This window comes from Diceros bicornis, chromosome 3 (genome assembly GCF_020826845.1).
Source record: "Diceros bicornis minor isolate mBicDic1 chromosome 3, mDicBic1.mat.cur, whole genome shotgun sequence".
NCBI lineage: Eukaryota > Metazoa > Chordata > Mammalia > Perissodactyla > Rhinocerotidae > Diceros > Diceros bicornis.
Genome location: NC_080742.1, coordinates 5094686 through 5108706, shown reverse-complemented (window position 1 = coordinate 5108706; position 14021 = coordinate 5094686). Strand labels below are relative to the sequence as shown.

The following is a 14021-nucleotide window of genomic DNA, read 5'->3' as shown; positions in this document are numbered from 1 at the left end:
AATTCTTTCTCTATTGAACAAGAAGTCTAGAATTCAAGTAACTAGAAAAGCTTAAGACCCAGAGGCCTCATGGCCCTGTAGCACCAGCTCTTCCACTAACTTCAATTTCTTTTCCTTGATTATCCAGTGTCATTCATTGTAAAACACACAAGTCATTTATGAACAGCTTTTCTAGGACAAAAAAGAAAAAAAGAAGCACTAAGTTAAATTTATATATCAGTTGTAAGATCCACTCCAAATTCAGAGACATGCCTCAAAGAATGCTGACCAAGTACCACAGTAAAGGACTGCAGAGCTTCCTTCCGCAGGGCTGCCACCATGCACAAGTCTGGGGGTCCGGCCTTGTGACCGGCCCCCTGAATGGCGCCCCCTGGAGTTGTCTAGTGCCTCAGTGTTCTTATCTGTCACATGACAGCATCACACACTGAGACTTAAGCTTACGGGGAGGGAGTACGGTCCTCTTTAAGATTACGTTACAAGTTACCCATCCTCTCCCCAGGAAAATAGCCTTAAACACAGAAGTATACATACAATTTCCAAGCTTTTCCATGAATTCAGATAAAGAGTTCTCCTTGAAGGAGAAATTTCCAGCAGTCCCGTCTAGCTCTAAAAATGTCAGATAATTCTTTAATTTTTTTGAATGCTCCCCCAAAATTAATTTAAAATAATCTTTAAAGTATGCCATGAGAGCAACTCATTCCGATCCACAGCAGTTTCTCAGTGTGGTACAAGAGCCACCTGAGTTGGCCTTGTTAACGGTGTGTGCAAAACATTCAGATTCCCGGGTCCAGTCCATGACGTCTGGGAGGGTGGCCCCAGAGAACCTTTATTTTAACCAGCACTGTGATGATCAGGCTCCCTAAAGCTTGCAGACCACTGTTCTACACGTTTTTGTTCGCTGCTGTGTCCCTCTGCAGTAGGTCCTCATTCAAGTGTTTGCTGACTGCATGAACTACTGAATGAACTGCCCCTCAGGGTACCAAATTGCAACAGCCTGCATGAGCCTGTCCCAGCACCCATCACAACACTGAACCTTTGTGCCCATCTCCCCCTCCAGACTTTAAGCTCTATGAGGACAAGCTCATGCACCTCACACCCCGTAAGCATGTTTACTGAGTACATAAATGATCCAGCCATGATCCTATGACTCGGATGATTCTGCAGTGTCTTGAATCTTAATCGCCACTGGTTCAGCTACATCTGTTTTCTTTTATTATCCAGTGTTTTCTCTGAAAACTGGCAAATTGTATAAAAACTAAAAACTTTAACAGGGGTGCCGGCCCCATGGCTTAGCAGTTAAGTGCACACGCTCCGATACTGGTGGCCCGGGTTCAGATCCCAGGCGCACACCGAGGCACCACTTCTCCAGCGATGGTGAGGCCGCGTCCCACATACAGCAACTAGAAGGATGTGCAGCTATGACATACAACTATCTACTGGGGCTTTGGGGGAAAAAAAGGAGGAGGATTGGCAATAGATGTTAGCTCAGAGCCGGTATTCCTCGGCAAAAAGAGGAGGATTGGCATGGATGTTAGCTCAGTGCTGATCTTCCTTACAAAAAAAAATAAAAAAATAAAAAATTTTAACAGGAATATTTAATCAAAACACTCCATTCTCAAGCATTTTGGAGAAACAGGCATTTACCATACTACAATTGTCTCCCTCAAAACACACATACAGTTTTATTGGTCAAATTTGGATGGAGCTTACTAAGTTAAAACTGCACACGGAAACAAGCCAATGGACCAGAAAAAAACCCACTAAGAGATGGGATTCCTGGTAAGAAGTCTCTTCCTTAGTAGAGGGAGCTAATTAACAGTAGAGAGGACACAAGTCACAAAGTTCCTTGACAAACTTGGTTTTTTCGGAGTTGTTGGTTTTTTCCCCCAAGCAAAGGACTTCATTTTAACAAAGCAATAAAACCCTCTGAATACTCATCACTGGAGAGAGGCTCCTGCAAGAGGAGGTAAGGCCCCAGGCACTGACTGAAATCACGCTAATTAATGGTCCCTGAGAATACTAATTCCTACCCCCCTAGTCTGAAATGGATTTTAAAAAAATAGGTCCTTGGTCACTCAAGAGTCTACCCCCTTCTTCTATTTTGACAACTTATTTTTTGATCTCATTAGTTAGTAACTAATTATTTAAAAGTGTGGTTTATGCTTTGAACAGGGCTCTAAAAATGGCAACTTGCCAAGGCAGACAGCTGCTTCCTGTATATCCCTATAAATTATCTCAGCTTATTTTACTGATAAAAACACAACTTTGTCCCTGTCAGTTACAAAAGAGAAAGTTTTAACATTCTAGGCTCTCACACCTCATCAAAAGTATGCATGAAGAGTTAGAGAGCAGAAAAGTGTCTGCTTCAAACTGTGGCGGCAGTTTTTTAAGCAGAGTTGGAAACTCGGCCCTGAGTTGACACAGGAAAGCCTGAGGTATAGAAATGACAGGAAAGATTCCTGATGGAATCCCAAAATATACAAAACTGGGGCAGTGGCCCGTCGTATGACTTTTAAAACCTGGAATTTCTCAAATAATAAAGTACAATTTATTTAGAACAGAACTATCAAGGAAAACTTCTAAGTTCTGCTTCACTTGAAGGATTTTCCTCACGCCACTGTTTTTAGTGAATGTAAGGTTTCCCCAACCACTACCACCATGGTCCCTTTCCTCACAACCCCACACTGCTCCCCTTCACTCCGTTTCATCGCTGCACATGTACATGAAAGATTTGCTGGCATGCCCCTGACTTTCTATGCTTATGGAAAAAAACTGTAGCTGATGTGTGAGTCCCAGCAGCTTGAGTATACGAAAAAAAACTTCTCTAACAGCCCGCGCCTGCTACGGCTTGAAGTTTCATAGGTAAATGGAGGGATAAACATTCCTTCCTGAGAGCAAACAGCCATGGCTTTCCCCGGTTCAACTGTCCCTGAACCTTCTGTCATTTCCCCGAGGCCGAAACCCAGGGCACAATTAATTCCAAACCCTATTTTAAACCTAATCCCTCTCCTACCAGCAACCTGCCTTCAGGTGGGTACTTTCTTGCTAAATTATAAATCTGAACTTGCTCAACCTCCTACAAAAGAAGGCCTCTAAAGCTTCCTGGGGCCACTGACCAGGTGACGCTGTAGTGCACGTCTCCACTTGAAAGCCAGCAAAAAAAAAAAAAAAAAAAGGTTCAGCATTTACCAAATTCCAGAATTCTTGTGGGGACCTACACTGGAAACAGCACTTTCACACAAAAAGCTTCAGGTGGCCCTCTCTTTAGAGTCGCCACTAGAGCTGCCATGAAAAAATAAAATAGAAACTTTCATCTTTGCAAGTCATTTATTATAATAAGAGTTTTTATTAGGCGGTGGGGCTGTGGTCAGTTTCGTCGGCAAGTGCTCCACGCGTTCTGCTCTTCCCCGTCGGGTTCCCTTCGCGTGCTGTTCCTCAGACGGTGCCCAGGGCCGTCTTCGCACCTTGACCACCTGCCCGCGCGCCGTCGGCCCGCCCGCGGGGTCTCGGCGGCGTGCTCCCGGAGCCCACGGTCGCAGTCAACTGCGGAGCCGGCTCGGCGTCCCGCGGGCCGTCTGCTAGCGCCTAGCCGCCGCCTCCGCGCTCCTGCCCCGGCCGCGGGCGGGCCTCCCCGCCGCTCCGACCCCGCGCCCCCGCGCACAGGTCTGGCTCCTCCGACACCTCCTGGGCGTTTTGGGGCCGCGTCCCAACCTCGCTGGGATCCGCATTCCTGAAGCAGTCTTCCCGAAAGTGCAAAGGGGCGGGGGGGGGGGGCGCAGAACAATCGGAACCCCGCAGGGCCTCTGCAGAGAAAGGAGTGCCCCTTATCACTTTCATCACCCCGGTTACCCCGCTCCTCGGGCATATTCACGAGCACTAGAAAAGTCTATGCACAGCTGGCCCCGCAGCATTTCCCGCAGACAGTTGTCGGTCGCAGCCCTGCTTTCATTCACACAGCTGTTCTACCAGCTGAATTCAGGGCGATGCAACTTTCCAGGCACTTTGCAATGCAACACAGTGTGTGTCGCACTACAATAAAACATTGGGGACACCTGAAGTCTTTACAAAACCAGTCGTTATGTGCTTCACTCACAAAACTTCTAACTACCGTCTGTTAACCTGGCCCATAAATGTTGTTTCTTCATTAGCGGCCATAAATAGATTCAGGTGTTGTGAATGGTTAGGGCACAGACACATCTCACGGTCTCTCAGGGAGGTAAGCCCTCAGTGGAGTTCCAAAGTTCAATCTTAACCATGAGGCTTTATGGAGTAAATAGAGAGCATGAAAAATCACAATTGTGGGAACATGTGCAAAAATCAGCCTTTCTCCTTGCAGGTCTGTGCATCGAAACCTCGGATGCATACTCAAGCAGGATTCCTTTATCATGTAAACCCTTAAAATTTAAAAAAGCAAGCACCAGTGCTCAAACCAACATTTAAAATGATTTTGAACGGTATAAAACAACTTTCTAATCTAAGGTGAAATGAAACAGTAGTTATAAACTGATAATGCATCCTTTGTGAACAGCAGACTACGAATTTTATTTCCCTAATCCAGTTGGTTTATTTTTAAGTTGCCTGTACTTGAGCAATAATTCTCTTTGATTTTTTTCTTAATGCATTTAAAGATTTAAAACAACTAAGTTAAAAGCCTGATTAATGGTAATCTGATCAGTTTCTTATGGGTAGCTACTGCCAATGAGGGATCAGAAAGAGAAGGAATTCCAGTAGGCAGAGCAGCACTTTTAACAGCACGGTGACTAGACCTTAAGTGAGAAATTATTCTGTGCAGTTTAGGTAACTATTGCTCAAGTGGAATAAGGCTTTCCTTCAGAGAAATTACATTTACTTACACCCACCTGTATATTTATAAGGTGAATGATCTCCCTACCATGTTAATGTTTTTTAACCCAAAAGGAAGCAACCTGTGTCAGCATTCTGAGGGGCCTCCCCTGTATCACTGAAAAGTCACATTTCTCTTACGCTTTATTACTAGCCAATTAGCTGCCACTTTAAGATGCTCCTCTTGGAGCAACTGTTTAGAAAATTCCTATTAAATAGTTCTACCTTCCTGAAGCATTAAAACTCAGTTTCTAATGAAAATGAATCCTTTAGGAAGGAAAAAAAAAAAATCGAGAAGCACAAACTAATGCTGATTTTAACTTCTGATCAATTCTGGAAGTGAGAAATAGTCGAGTTTCAATGAGCAAAATTTAGGAAATTTAAAATATTTCAGTGGATTTCATACAACCATGCATTATGGAAAACCTCTTAGAGGTTTGTAATGTGGTTGAGGTTTCCTCGTGCTCAAAATCTTTCTGAACTTAAAATCGATTAGATATGCATAACCTTTGTGACACACCAACAGTTCCCAAGATTTCTAGGGCTTCCTCTCCCTTCTCCATCTGCACTGCCTTTCTTTTCTGTAGGAAAAGAAGCTCAACTTCATAAGTTCTTAATGAAATCTTCATGATTTTTTAACTGTAGTATTTTTAAATGTACAATTATGTTACCTTTAAATATGATTTTTTTTCCATAATTAGGAAAGCCTAAAGCCTTAACTGCAAATAAGAAAGCCAGTCTCTGTTCAAGATGCCATAAATGGTCTCTGGTAACCCAGAAGGTTCCCCAAATCTGCAGTCTACTGCTTTCAATCTTTCTTTCCTACATTTCTGAGGCTCCTAATCTCAGATAAGCAGTATTCATGACAGACATCCCAAAATGGAATTACTCTAAAGGGAATGGAATTACTTGAAGGGGAAATAATTGCCTGGCTATGGATTAAGTGAATTTGGTTTTAGTAAATTATATCTAAACTTTGAAGAAAGCCATATACTTAACTTCAACCACTGACAAGTTTTTGACATGAAGTAATGATTGCTATTACAGTTAAAATCATAAATGATATTTTGTGTGCCAGTTTTACTTTTCTGCCATGTGTATTTAAAAGAAATGATCATAAGCTACTCTGACTTTCTCGGCTGCCAGTAGTATTTTATGAGAAACATTTGAGGGGAGTATAAGGTCTCTATTTAATACTCGTTACCATTTCTGAGTTTTGCACAACTATAAAACACCAGTCCAGTGCACTTTGGTTAGGCTTTGCAGGAAGTGCCCTGCATAGCAGGTGCCATTAACGAATGAGCAATAACATGGAGCAAGCTGGCACCCCGACTTTCTGTGGGTGTGCTGGAGACAGAGAACCCTCAGACAGAAAAAGAGATCTATAAGTCAGTTATCAGTGTATAGATCAGCTAAGTTCATGAAAACTGTACCTCCCTTAAACCCACATATATCACAAAAACATCATGACAGATCAAAGGTGTTCCTTCCCTGAGGTTTATAGGAATTAAAAGTTCACACATCTTCAGAAGGAAAAAAAACACATAAATTTAAAAATTATTCTTATAGAACTTATATAACTTTTGGTTCCTAGAATCATGTGTGTCTTTACAATCAAGCATAAGGGGGTACAGTGCATGTTCTATGAAGAGTAATTTACTTTTAAACCATTACAAATATTAGACCAATACCTGCTGGGTGTTAAAATCAGCCAGAGATATCCCAAAGATACTTAATGTACTTTTTTGTGAAGTATGGTTCATCGTACTTCATCCTCCTAATTTTTAAATTTGTGATTCTTGAATCTTAGTTGCAATTTAAAAAGCAAATTTTTCAAAATTCAACTATTTTTAATTAAGGCTTATTCAATAAAAATTACCGCCTGGTCCACTCAGCCTATAAACTTGGCTTATTCACAGACAGAATTCTTCAGCTGTCTCTTTTTCAGCCCTTGCCCCCTCGCCCCCAGTCATGTACAAAACTGCCAATGCAACTATACCAAACTACACACCTTGCAATGAAACGCTTTGGCATGGAATTGCATTTGAACATCCACAGTTCAAAGAGCAGATGTCCTGGAGTGGCAGGCCTGGTCCACATTTCTGGCCACTCCATTCATGTTTCCATACATCTTAGTTCATTAAGGCTTCATTCTTAAGCTGCTGGCTGAGGTTTCTCCACACACAGATACCTCTCTTGAGACTGAATTGTTCTTTTTAAAAATATCACAAATTGAAATCAAGAATATGGCTTAACTGCCTCATTCTTTCATTACTGCAATTTCAGAGTTATCTTCCATCTAAATTGTGAGTTTTCAGTCTCTTTTTGTAAAAATCAATAGTTTATAATGTAAAGCACTCTGGAATATTGTTAGGTGTTTTATGCAATCTTCAAAAAAGGGCAAAGTCGCTAAAGCTAAAAATTTCCACATGAAAATAAGCAAATCAGATGTCACACTGCATTCCGAAGGTATTGCAATAGACAGATTTAAATAAAATTACACTTATCTCCCATTACTTAATTTTGTGACATAAAAATTACTCAAATATGCAATCAAATGCTTATGTTTAAAACATACTCCCGTGACACACACACACCCCTCGTGGGCCCCCTCCCTCGAATAAAAAAAGTAAAGAAAAGAAAAAGCCCATTAGCTGTTTCAGGCCAGCAATCAATCCAATTTACTGCAGGTACAATTTATATGTACAGTGCATGCCATAACAAAGCCACAGTATGATGCCAACAGGGCCCTCAAGAAAGTTTTCCCCTAAATCTCTGGAAAGGAGCTTTAAAAGAAAGCAAGGATTACAGTCAGCTAGAAGGTAGGGAGGGGACTTACCTCAAACCCAGCCAAGCGGAAATCAGAGCAGTAATTCTACAAGTCGACAGAGTACACTTTCAAAGCTATAATGGTGTGAAGAAGTGCTGGGCAGCATGGCCTGAAGGCAGCACTAATACACTGATGACTAATGGCTGGGCTGGGGCAGACAATGAATTTGGGGCTTGAAAACTAACAGAAACCATGCAGTACTTTGACAAATGGGCTTTCACAATTTCATTCATTGAATAACCTTTAAGCACAAAATTGGCTCGAGTTCTCTTGGGAATTATATGACATGCTGTTGGAAGATGATGTAAGTATTTTCTTTTTTAATTATGACTCTTAAGCAAAATGCAAAAGCACCATATATAAGGACACAACTATAGATACTAGAGATGCAGATGTGGAGTGCAACACAATATTGCCTTTCAAGAGAGGGCTGAAATGTTCCAATGTCACCTTATTAACTATGTAATGGCTTGTTCATTCAGTTTCTTTAGAGAGCCATAGATTTTCTGGGACGTTTTGTCGGGTTGAAATATACACACCGAGAACAAAAAACACTTTCACATTAAAAAAAAAAGAAACACTAAAAGTGGTCATGAGTAGTAAGCAGTGCAGCACTAAAATAGAGTGCATTTAGAATAACAAGTGGAAAAAGTCTCATTTTCAAGGGCTAGGCAAAGGAAAAGTGCTTTAAAACAACTGAGACAGTGTCAAGTTTGCAACCAAACACACTCACAAACACATTTAACACCCAATTTCTTTCCAATACCGCCCCTCCCTCATTCCCAAGTAACTAGTCCTTTGATTTAAAAATAATAATTTTGGCAATTTTTAGAGAAAATGAAATATCTAAAGTGTCTCTAAATTAGCAAATACCACTAACTTTAGAGAGCGTGGCCTTTAGCAGCTCCTAAAAACTTAAGAAAAGGATCTTAAAACAGGAAGCTTAGTGAGCTCATAAAACTGTTGTTGGAGCCAGGAACACAGAGCATATTTAATCTGCGAACTGTGAGAGTCTGCAGTGATTTCAGCAAGATCTGAGGCATGCCCTCAAGGTTTGCTGGGATCTGGGATTAGGGGGTTGATAAGAACCTCTACTGCCCATGGACATGTTTTTCTTCTGCAGTTAAACACAAATGCATAGAGACGTTTGACTGCTGCTTGGCGTTACTGCTCAAGTTATATAAAAGCTTTGCAGCTCCTTTTGCTGTCAATATATCAAAGTTTAAAAAAAATCATCAAAGTGTGAAATTTCATTTAAAGTCTTCGCCAGTCTACAGCTCTATTTCACAGGCCCATCAAATAAAAGTAAAGATGAAAAATACACTGAAAGTACTTGAAAAAGTTTGCAGCAGTCCCCCTGCCCTGTTGTTGTTTATTCTGTCTCCCTTTATTTGCTTTGAAACTAGAACAAATCAATTTTCATCTAGAAAAATGACAACATGAAGCAGAATTTTCTACTGGCCTTTAATGGGCAGAATCGTCAGCTAGCCTTTAATGAAAAGACAACCTGAAGTTATTATTAGAGTGAAATCTTTTGCTTAACAAATTAAATAGACACACACACACACACACACACACTTCTTCTATAGTCATTTCAGCATTTTAATTGCCTCTCATAATATAAGTTGGCAGAAAATTTCTTGAATCTTCCAAAACAAATGAGACCAACTATAGAATATGAAGGCCAGCAAAACTAAAACCTCCTTCAAAGAATTCTTTAGCTGGGGATTTACAACAATTGCATAAAGAAGAAAAGTCTGACTTTTAAGATAATCTACTATCGTCTAAAAGCATTGACATGCCATTACTCAGGTTTTCTTGAAGATTTCATGACTCATTGATTCACTTTTCCTTCAAGACCGGTTTTCCTTAGTACATGACGGTCTCCATATAAGTGAGTGCATGGAACAATGATCATTACATTGCTTCCTTTCATAAACTCCCAAACCCTATCCTCAGAAAAAGGGGAGAAGGGGGATCTCCATGGCAGGATCCCTTACACAGAAGAAAAGAAGGTCCTCTCAAAGGCTGAGCACAGAGGAAGTCAGAAACTCGTCCAGCATGCAGGTAATTAAGAAAACTGGCCAAGAAACAAAGGGAAGCTCCACTTTTAGGCTTGGGCATCAAACTGATAAATTAATAACTCCTCCATTAAATAAGACATGAAATAACTCAACAGAGCCATTTTTCATCAGTACTGAATTTTCTCTTTCTGATTCTCTAGTCTTTTACAAATTAGACATACAATAAGAATGTGTTTATATCAGGGTTCAATCAAGGACTACAAACATGGTAAAGGTACTGGGAAATTGGGAGGCATCTGAGTTGGACCTACTAGCCTATTAATAAGAATATACTCTCTACCTTTTAAAGAGCTTCTCTGTGTGTGAAATTTCACTAGGCACCCCTCACATTGGACTCATTCAGGCATCTTAACCCAAAGCTTCCCTAGGCTGACTTTAAGAATTATATACCCTGAAAGGATCTCCCCTTAGGCAAGGAGTTTCTAATTAAATAGCTTTTAGTATAAAATAAACTCTCTTCGCTCTGTAAGTATGCTATTACAACTAATTTAAATGTTATTTCATTTCATGTTTGCTTTCCGTATGACTATAGTGTAACGGGCCACAGTGTGTGTGTACCAGGTTGTTCAGACCAATATTTCCTAACATAAACAAATTCTTTAGATACTTGACACAGTTTACATCGTTAAGGCCAATCACCACTGTTTTAACATATCCCCTCAACTGAAATACTGTTCTGGGAGAAAAATGAAGAGATTCTGAGGTTATTTCACTACTTTAAAACATAGCATTTTCCTCCTTCAAAATAATCTTGACACATGTAATTAAGAAACTGTCAGACTATTATTAATTTTTAATTTAAAACGTAAATGAAATAATTACAGGAATCAATCAATAAGGCACCTATTCAAATTACAGAGCAATTACATAAATACTCAAAATTAATACTTTAGGCCAATTCTTTAAGATTTCGGTCTATAATATGCTAAGACATCAAACAACACAGAAAGTGTAACATGGGGAGGATGAATAGTGTCTGCCTTAAATAGACTGAAATGAGCTCATTTCAGTTGGCCATGGCAGAGGCCCCCCACCAGCCATGCCCAACGCACTCAAGCTGGAACTCTTTTTAAAAGTGAATTTATTTCCACCAGACACATATTTAAAGGATCTAAAAAATGGCCTCATCCAAATTTCTGTACAAAATCACATTTGGGGGGAAAAGCCTAATTATTGTGAATTTCCAACAAAGTGCTCTGGAAAGACTAATTGGGGAGAAGAAAGAGGAAAGGAAAAGGAGAGCAGAAGGTGTTTTTTAGAACTAATAATGCCAGTCCAGCTAATGGCACTGCCCATGTCTTTGCACAGCGGCTGGCCCTCCCACCTCTGACTAAAGGGCTCTTTTACTTGGAGATGCGGACAGTCCATCATTTCAAACTGAAACGGCAACTGGAAAATGTGGAACAGCTGGCAAAGAGCTGGGAGAAAATGTTTTACATAAATATATGTACATATAAACTGGCAGAGGGCCACGAGCACTGTGCCCAAGGCCAGAATCTATTCGGCACTACACACCAAGATGAGAAGTTGGGGGCAGGAGGATGCCTCCTTAATCCTCTTTCCACTCGGGGTCAGCAAGGGAAGCCTGGGTCCAGCCCTTCCCGGCATGGCATCTCCTGAAGGAGGTGCAATCAGGGACCTGAGCCCAAAGTTCAGGGAAGGATAAAAGGCCGGGATGTGCAGTCGAGTTTCGGCATCTGGCAATCTGCTTAAAAGTCGCTTCACAAACTCTCCAAGTTTGGGGTAAATATTTACTCCTTCTCCACCTCCTCCCGCCCAGCTTCCCTCTGCAACTCAAGAAAGTAACTGTCCTCTGCAGAGTGATTCCTACCCAACTCTGCTCGGTGAAAATGCGGCCTCTCAAACGATTATTGCTGGGGCCACGGTTACCCACAACCCCGCACTCACTGCCTGCAGCAGCTTCCAACGCTTTTCTTTCTTTTCTTTTTTGTTTTCTTTTCTTTCTTTTGTTTGTTTTGTGTATGTGTATGCTGTCCCTGGAAAGGGGAAGAAATAAAAGAAACCCAAATCATACACAGATGGTACAACTTTCACTTTTCCTCTATTACGACGGAGGCTCGCCTCTCCCCGCCGGCTCACACCACACCCCCCCCCCCGAAGGGACGCGCAGGCTGGAGGAAGACCCCGCAGCGGCGCTCCCCGCGGGGACCCGGCTCCCGAGGGGGACGCAACAGGGCGAAGGCAGGCGCCCGAGCTTTGGGGTCTCACTTAGCTCCTTTTAACCCTGCGGGTGGGGAGTGGGGGCGAGGGGCGCCGTCGCCGCTGCTGCAAACTTCGTCCCCCCTCCGGGATGTGAAATTCTCCAGTGCGTCTGCGGCTGGCCGAGGGGTCAGACACTTGGAAAGGGAGCTTGAGGAAGGAGGGAGGGCAGAAAAGACTTGCTCCGATGACTTGCGCGTTGCTCTCTAAATCTGGGCGCCTTTTGACAGCCATTTTCATTTCCTCTCGTTCCCCCCGTGGGCGACCCTCTCTCGACCTGCAGGCGCGGGCGCGGCCGCAGGAGCGGGCTGCCCCGTGCGGGCCCCGCGGAACAAAGAACTTCAGGCGGGACGTACCTGCGGCGGCGGCGGCTGTCAAGTCCCCGAACTTCCCATAGACCCGCGTCCGGGGCGCGGGCGGGCGGCTCCGGGCTCTGCGCGGCCGCGGGCGGCTCGGGCTACGGCGAGCGGCGGGGCCGGGCGCGAGGGGCGCCCGCCGCGGGCATGGTGCGGCGCGGGCGGCCGCGGGGCGCGCGGGGAGGGCGGGCGAGCGGCGCGGGCGAGTCGGGGCGGCGAGTGTGCGCGAGTGCGAGTGTGCGAGCGCGCCGGTGGCGCTGACCCTGCCCGTTCCCTCCCGCTCGTGCAGCTCCGGCATCGGTTTCAGGGATCGTGTAATCCGATCCCTTCTGACTCACAGGCCCTGAGTGACAGTTCTGATTTGGTTCACCCGCGGGAGGGAGGGGAAAGGGAAAAAAAGAAAGCCCCCACCGTCTTCCCCTCCTGGCATCCAATCGACTTTCTGGAAGAAGGTCCCATCCCGGCCTGGAAACCCGCGCGGGGTGGAGGAGCCCCCCGCCCCGACCCGCGCAGCCTGCGCTACTCACGGGGTGGAAAAGTTGTCCCTCGGCTCTGGGCTTCCCTCCCTCGCGCTCCCTCCTGCCCTCCTCTCTTCTTCTTCCTCCTCCTCCCCGCGCTCCTCCTCCCCCAAGTTTTAACAGATGTTGCCGGACTCTCCTCTCTCCCTCGAGCTCCCTCTTCCTCCGTCCCCGCCCCCGCCTCGTCTCTTTTCTTTCTGCCACTCTCCAGCGCGAGGAGGACGCGCTGAGCAGCAGGACGCCTGCCGCCGCAGGGGGCGAAGTTGGGAAAACTTGGAGTGCTGCTCGCCTTACTTTTGCTTTCTTGCTCGTTCCAGGCTGCACCGGGGGCCCACGCTTCCCCGCCCGCCAGGTCCCCGCGCCCGGAGCGGGTCCCAGCTGCGATGCGGGCGGCGGCGGCGGCGAGGAGGCGGAGTGTGGCGGGCTGGGGTCGGGGGCTGGGGAGAGCCCGGGCGCCCCGAGCCACGCGCGCGCTCCCTCCCCGCCCTCCGCCTCCTCCGCCCCTCCCCAGTCCTCACACAGACACATTCATGCCTGCTCCTCCTCTTCCCCCTCCTTGACCCCGCGCCCGCTCCGCGCGCCGAGGCCCCACCCACCCGGCGAAGGGAAGGGGGCCCGGGCGTGATGTCACGGCCGCCCTCCCCGCCTGCGCTCGCGGCACAGCCGGGACGCCCCCGCCGCCCCCCGCCCCAGCGCCCGCGCCCTGGCTGCGTCCTGCCTGCTCCCATCGCCTCCCACTCCGCCTCTCTGCTCCCAGTTTGGGCTTCCCTTTCTTCTTTTAAGGCCTCTCTGATCACACTCGCCCTGGGCCACCCCTCTCCTTTTACATTTCCCCAGGCCAACTCTGAAACTCCCTCTCTTGCCAGAGGATGCTTTTGGAAGTTCAGGGTTTTCCTCTCCACCAGACTCATCTGCCCTTGGGGCCAAATCTGGGAAGTGGGAACTCCCACTCCACAGCCTGCTGTCCCCATGGGCCACTTTATAAAGGACACAAAAACAAAGACCCCGGGCTTGGAGCCTGCACTCCAGCGTGGTGCTTTTCCCTGAGCTGCAGTCCCTCTGTCTCTGATTTATTTTCTGTGGCCCATACTAGTAAAAATTATTTTCCCTCCTTCCTCCACCGGCCAGCCTACATTCATCTGTCTCCCTTCAGTGTACCCAACTTGGACCT

The 14021-nt window shown here is 45.2% G+C and overlaps 1 protein-coding gene across 2 annotated transcripts in view; it reads right to left on the bottom strand.

Moving 5' to 3' along the window:
* GLI3 (GLI family zinc finger 3) overlaps nucleotides 1–12510 on the bottom strand; it is a 276948-nt gene extending 264438 nt beyond the window's left edge. For both annotated transcript variants that reach the window (XM_058570605.1, XM_058570608.1), the window contains exon 1: nucleotides 12333–12510. The gene's annotated coding sequence lies outside the window, so the exon portion shown is untranslated. The remainder of the gene's footprint in view (nucleotides 1–12332) is intronic.
* Nucleotides 12511–14021: the final 1511 nt, after the last annotated feature.